The sequence below is a fragment of the Aptenodytes patagonicus genome, chromosome 2 (genome assembly GCF_965638725.1).
Source record: "Aptenodytes patagonicus chromosome 2, bAptPat1.pri.cur, whole genome shotgun sequence".
Classification (NCBI taxonomy): domain Eukaryota; kingdom Metazoa; phylum Chordata; class Aves; order Sphenisciformes; family Spheniscidae; genus Aptenodytes; species Aptenodytes patagonicus.
In genome coordinates this window covers 5,703,767-5,710,804 of record NC_134950.1, presented here as the reverse complement: position 1 = coordinate 5,710,804, position 7,038 = coordinate 5,703,767, and the positions used below count along the sequence as shown (strand labels likewise).

The window sequence follows — 7,038 nt, the reverse complement described above, 5'->3', positions numbered from 1 at the left end:
TGAATCTTTACAAGAACAAATAAAAACCCTGCAGGGTCTACTGGCCGCTGAACGTAACACTACTCAGCGACTCCACGTGGCCCTGTCAGATGCACTGGACCGAGAAAAAATTTTACGGTCCGAATTAGAGGAAGGGGGACAGAAATCTCCCAACCGGACGGATCTTGTTTCTGTTCCGGATAGTGTGCCAGGATTTACAAGCTTGGCGCAGATGGCTGAAAAGCAAAGCCTAAGACCTTTGTACCCAAGTGAAGAGATAGAAATCAAGCAAGAAATGTTTTACCCCGAGAATGGGGAAGTGGTGATGAGGCCGGTGATTAAAACGGAGACCACTGATGACAGCCAAGGTGGGGGAACTCTGCAAATCACCACCCGAACGGTGCCATACTCAGCGGCCGAAATGTCAAAAATCCAATAGAAATATACTAGATTGGCTCAAGAAACAGAAATGGAATATGTATGGAGGGTATCGCTAACCAGTGGTGACTGAAGCCTGTTGTCAGAAGATGAGGCCCAGGGGTACTGGGGGCCAGGGGTTTTCCTAACTACCGATGACCCCAGGGAGCAGTGGTCATTAACCCAGCGAGCTGCCTGTTGGGCAGGGGGTGTAGACCCCTTGGAAAGAGGAGATCCCGTGTGTATTGAAACCCCGACCACAAACCACTTGATCGAGAGTCTGCAAAAGGCTGCTGGTCTTCAATTAATGCATGATAGGCGTTTAGTCCTTCAACAACCTTCCCCAATGTTATTAATTGCTAACCCCGACAGAATGACTCCCCTAATCCAAGGTTTACCTGATTCCTTGAAACTATATGCAGTGCAATTGCAAGACCGCTTGCGGGACGCGCTAGCCCCACGAGGAGGGAGATGAGCCCGAGGAGGGCCCATGACTTGGGGCGAAGTAGCCCAAGAGTTAATAAATTATGGTAGGAGGATGGGAATCACAGGGGGAGCCACAAAATCGAAAACTGCGGTGTGGAGAGTGGAACAGCAGGAGTATCGACCCCCGCCCCCTGCACGAACCTTGGGGGCAAAGAGAAGCCTATTGTGGGCTGAGGGAATCGAAAAGGGGATTCCCCGGGATGTAATGGATGGTATGCCCACTATGGCCTTAGAAAAACTCATCCGAGCCTGGAAAGACAAAAAGAAAATGCCCCCCAAATTTGAACAGCCCACTTGGGAAAGTATGAGGGCAGAACCCCAATTTGACAATAGGGCAATGATTGCTTCTAAGGCTCCTACTGCCCCCAAAAAGGATTTGATGGATCTGGGAATGGGAAACTGGACGCGCCATCCCCATTAAGTGAGCCGGGGGATGGCCAGTGGGTCCATTTAAGAAGGCTCACAGAAAATAGTAAAGGGGACCTATTGATAACATTTCCCCTCGGTCCCTTTAAAACCCCCGTTACATTCCTAGTAGATACAGGTGCTCAAATGTCAGCACTTCAGGCGGACGTTGCTAACCGCAATGGTATAGTCACTGACAAAAAGCAAATCTGGGTCACGGATGTGTTCGGAAACTCCAAACCACAGCCCACAGCTCGAGTCAAGTGCTGGTTGCCGGGGGACACATCCCCTATTGAGGTTATGATGATACTGGGTGTATTGCCTACGAATATTTTGGGACTTGATGTATTGAAGGGGTAAGCCTGGGTAGACTCAAAGGGGAGGGAGTGGAAATTTGGACTCCCCACAGCTCTCATAAGACTTTTACAATCGGCGCCCGCGCTCCCTCCCTCCAAAATTGTTAATGTAAAACCCTATGCCCTACCATTAGGAGCAAGGAAGGGAATAACTCCTGTGATAGCCGAACTATGAGAACAAGGGATAATCATCCCCACTCACTCACCTTATAACTCCCCCGTATGGCCAGTCCATAAACCCAATGGAAAATGGCGATTGACAATTGATTGTCGGCATTTAAATGCCAACACAGGCCCTTGACAGCCGCAGTGCCTAACATGGCTGAATTAATCGCAACTATACAGGAGCAAGTTCACCAAATTTTAGCAACCATTGACGTGAAAGATATGTTTTTTATGGTCCCCTTACAGGAAGCAGACAGAGATCGCTTCGCCTTTACATGGGAAGGTGTGCAATTCACCTTCACACTCCTCCCCCAAGGATATCGCCATTCGCCAACCACTGCACACTTTGCACTGGCACAAGAGCTTGCCCGAGTCACTCCCAGAGAGGGGGTCAAAATATATCAATATATCAACAATGTATTGATCGGCGGCTCTGATGCCATGGCGGTGGGACAAACCCAATCTAAGATGAATACTCACCTAGAAAATTTGGGGCTTCAGATTCCGGCAGAAAAGGTACAGCTCCCATCTTCCGAGGTAAAGTTCCTGGGTATTTGGTGGAAGGGAGGAACAGAGTGTATTCCTCCTGAAACCTTAACTACCCTAGAACAAGTACGGATGCCGGGAAATAAAAAGGAGCTGCAACATGCCCTAGGCTTATTGGTATTTTGGAGAAAGCATATCCCAGACTTCTCCATCATAGCCCGCCCCCTTTATGATTTAACTCGCAAGAGGGCCACCTGGGACTGGACCCCCATCCATGGAGAAGCCTTAAAGTTGTTAATCTTTGAGGCTGGGGTATATCAGGCCTTGGGCCCATACACCCAACAGACCCACTTTATACTGAATGGGGTTTTGCAATCCATGGACTATCTATACATATGTGGCAGCGCGGACCAGAAGGTCCGACCTGTCCCATTGGGTTTTACTCGCGCAGCTTCAAAGATGCAGAAAAGCGTTACTCAGTTTGGGAGAAGGGTCTCTTTGTGGTGAGTCTAGGCCTACAGGAAGCTGAAAAAATCATACGGCAACAACCAATCATTCTTCAAGGACCCTTTAAGGTCTTGAAGCCGGTACTGGCTGGAACCGCACCCCCTGCGGGGGTTGCACAGCAAGAGACAATAAGAAAGTTGTATGCGCAATTAGATCATTACTGCCATACGCGCCAGATAGAGGAGGGAGCACCTAAAATGCTCCAAATACAAGAACCTCCTGACAACCAATCAAATCAGGGACCACCCCCCTCTTATATAAAACCTGCCCCTCCATTTGACCCCCACCAGAAAAACGTGTGGTTCACTGACACGTCCTCCAGGAGAGAGGGAAAGACGTGGAAATACCGGGCGGTAGCCCTACATGTTGATTCCAGGAACCGAATTGTAACAGAAGGGGAGGGAAGTGCTCAAGTGGGAGAATTGGTAGCTGTGTGGAGAGTGGTTGTTAAAGAGGCTGAGACTAAAGAACCAGTGTTTATTTACACAGACTCATATGCTGTATTCAAGGGATGCACCGAATGGCTCCTGTTTTGGGAACAGAATCAGTGGGAGGTCAATCGGGTACCAGTGTGGCAACGAGAAAAATGGGAAGAAATCCTAAACATTGCCAAGCAGAAACCCTTTCTAGTAGGGTGGGTTGCCACACACCAAGCTGGGAATCACCCAGCTCACCTTCTGAATAATCAGGTGGACTCATTAACCCATTTAGCAGGAATGGCTGTAGAAGGTGAGGGGGAAAAATGGGAACACCTGTTGGAATGGTTACATGTAAAACGAGGCCATTCGGGAAGTAAAGATCTATTTAGGGAAGCAATTAGCAGAGGGTGGTCTGTAACCAGAGAGCTGTGTAACACTATTATTTCCGCGTGCAGCTTATGTCACACCCGATTAGGGGAGCACAACCCCCTTAAGGACCCGCCTCTGCACATAAGAGATAATAATAAAGGGTTGTGGGACACTTGGCAGGTGGACTACATTGGTCCATTTCGGATCTCTGAAGGAAAACAGTATGTACTAGTAAGAGTTGAAGTGGTGTCAGGATTGACCCAAGCAGAAGCAGTACAACGGGCGACGCAAGATAATACTGTAAAAGGTTTAAAGTTATGGTTCAGTTATCTACCTAAACCCCACTCAATCCAATCAGATAATGGAAGCCACTTTACTGCCGGGGTGGTTCAAGAGTGGGCACGGAGTGAAGGAATACAGTGGATTTTCCACACCCCATACTATCCCCAGGCAAACGGCATTGTCAAGCTAATGGACTCTTAAAGCAAGCTCTGAAACCGCACGAATCTGGGTGATCACAGCGACTGTCAGATGCAGTATATAAAGTTAATAGCTGCTGGGGAATTAACGGGTGCCCACGACTCACCGCATTCTGCCCCAAGCCTCCGTCCATACTCCCCGGAAAAAGGGAGGCTAAAGACCCAGTGAATCCGCTCAATTATCCGGGACAACACGTTCTGGTGGACCTACTGATGGTGGGAGCGGTGCCTTTAACTTTAAAAAAACCGCTAAATCTCTATACCTGGGTGGCCACCGACGCACATGGGAAGGGTCACCGAATCCATACCCGATGGATTGTCCCATCCTATTAATCATTGTTCATCTTTATGAATATATTTTGCAGGTTGTCAGAAGCCCACCGTGGGACTTAAGCTTTCGGTTGTTGAGTGGGTCATTCTTTGCATTGTTTGTCTGATTTTGCTAAGCTTGATCTGTTTCTTTCCTAGAGAGGGATGGTGTGGGAGAAGTTTATATTCTTACTTTGTGAATGTACAATCTTGTTTCAACCAACTGGGAATGTGAATAACCAACCCAGCTTGGCATGGGAGTTGATTACTGGCTTTACCCAAATCTGGAATCGAACAGATCAAGGTCTTTGTATGGACCTCCCCACATCCGCGTCAGCGGGATTTAAATTTGCCATTATCTGGTTAATTTTTTAAAATGTTTGTGGGGAGCAGATCCATTCCCATTCCAAGAATATAGCCGGACAACTTGGTATACACCCTCTCCAGTGGCCTACCTATTTCCAATTAACAGGACCTGGAGAGACATGTGGAATGCTACCTGTTGGAAGCAACAACTTTGTAAGGGAACTACAAGGGCTGCCTTCGCAGCCCGAAAGAACTGGACATTATGTCCCCAGGAAGTGAAGATCCCTTGCAATCTTGTACTGGAATGGACATGGTGTCCCCGAGAGGTGGAGATCCCCTGTAACCTGGTATGGTGGTGGGATTCTCTGCCTCATGGTGAACCCCTAGACCACGAATATAATGTCCCGTTTTCCCCCGGTTGGTGTATTCAAATTCCTAGTAAATGGGGTGGCTACGCCCACCATGATCGTTCTCGTTATGAATATGCTTGGTCCTTTAAACATTTCCTATCCAGCCCAGATAGTGTAGTTGATACGCAAGAAATAGATCCCCTACCCTATGAGAATACTCCTCTAATGAATTGCTCACGAACAATTAGCTGTGATTCATTACATAGGATCCAATAGAAACCTGGTATTTACCAGAACTGCGAATTTTTATCTGAGATATGTGCATTTGTTGGGGTTTCTCAGTACCAGGATTTAAGCCTGGAGATCCCATGTGTTATGGAAATATTATCAATCAAGAAACTGCGTTAAAATGCGGAGTTACCCACGAAACAAAGTGGAATCTTGCGTGGGAAGGGGAAGCCAAACTAGCCGAATCTCACGACCCATCAACATGCTCCACTGCTAAATATCCAGCCCCTCAAGGTACCTTTTGGGCATGTTCAGATGGGAAGATGTACTCACACTTACATGTACACGAAATGGCGGGTTTACGCTGTGCCATCGGGATTCCATCAATGTGCCCTTCCAAAACATTTGATTTTATTCTGGGTACAACCGAAAGAAACGAGATACTCAAAAACCCCAGTCTGCACCTGAGTGGGCAGTGCATGGAGTCCAAATACCTGACTATTATACCTGGGGCATGACAACATCTCTGATGTTAGGAAATACATTCACCCCATATGTAACTCTTAAAAGACACCAGTTTGTGTTAGAAAATTTAACCTGGCAAATGCATGTTTTAAGTAATTGGACCTCACACGCTTTTGGAGAATTGAACTTACAGGTGCAGCAGGTGTCGAAGATGGCCTTGCAAAACCGCTTAGCCTTAGACATGCTGCTAGTTAAAGAACAAGGTGTATGTGGAGTGCTAAACCATACGGCTGGAGAATGCTGCGTTACCATACACAATGCTACGACCACGATTGAGGAAGCCCGTCAGAAGATGCAGGAAATCACAGCCAAGACAGGAGACTTGTTCCACTCAATGTTACCAAGTGATTGGACGGGAAATTGGAACCCAGCTTCATGGATTTCAACTTTGCTCAAAAGCCTCGGACTTACAGGATGGTGGGATTGGATAGTAGAAGCCTTAGTAATGTCTTTGTTAGTATTAATCGGTCTAGCTATCGGCTTTGCTGTAATGAGGTGCCTGATTCACCGCTCCTTCTCTTCTATCTCTTCTTCTCTGCGCTATGTCCAGATCACCACCATTGAAGAGGACCTCGGAGTGTTTGAGCCACGGGGTGGTGTAAGGGACGAGGCCCACGTGGCTGTGCTGTAAGCACAGGCAATGCCCCAGGAAAAGCTCCAGAAGCCAGCCACGGGGAGGGGCCCAGTGTCACTCTCCTTGACTGACTAATGTCTCAACCACTCCTGGAGCTGGGGTGAGAGAAGACTCTAGAAACCTTGGGCTGGAGCCAATAAATAGGGGCGCACGTGAGCCTCCTTGGGGCACTCTCCACACTGACACCCCCAGCTGGCAGGTCTGACGCTGGATCCAGGATTGGTGATTCCTTTATCTCTCTCTACCTCTCTCCTGCTTCCCATCTCTCTCTCTCTCTCCCCCCCCCCCCCTTCCTCTTCCTCTTCCTCTTTCTCTTTCTCTCTCCTCCTTCTCCTTCTTGCTCTCTGCTTTTGATGTTGTTAAGTAATACAAGGCCTACCTCAACTCCTCACAAAGCCGCTTAGCTTGTGTTATATATTAAGACATAGAGGGTTGATGCTTATAGAAGTGTTTGTGCCATTAAAGTTGGAGTTTGTTTTTGGACCTTGAGTGTTATTTCACCTTAATCCACACCGAGGGGATTTGCGGATCTTAGTCACTCTCCCCTTCTCCTAGGTGGGATGTGACATACTCCTAGGCCACTGAGAAGCCCATCCATCTTGGCCATGGGGATGATTG

General features: G+C 47.8%; 1 pseudogene; it reads left to right on the top strand.

Moving 5' to 3' along the window:
* Positions 1–211: 211 nt before the first annotated feature.
* On the top strand, positions 212–871 carry LOC143156047 (uncharacterized; annotated as a pseudogene).
* The last annotated feature ends 6,167 nt before the right edge of the window (positions 872–7,038 follow it).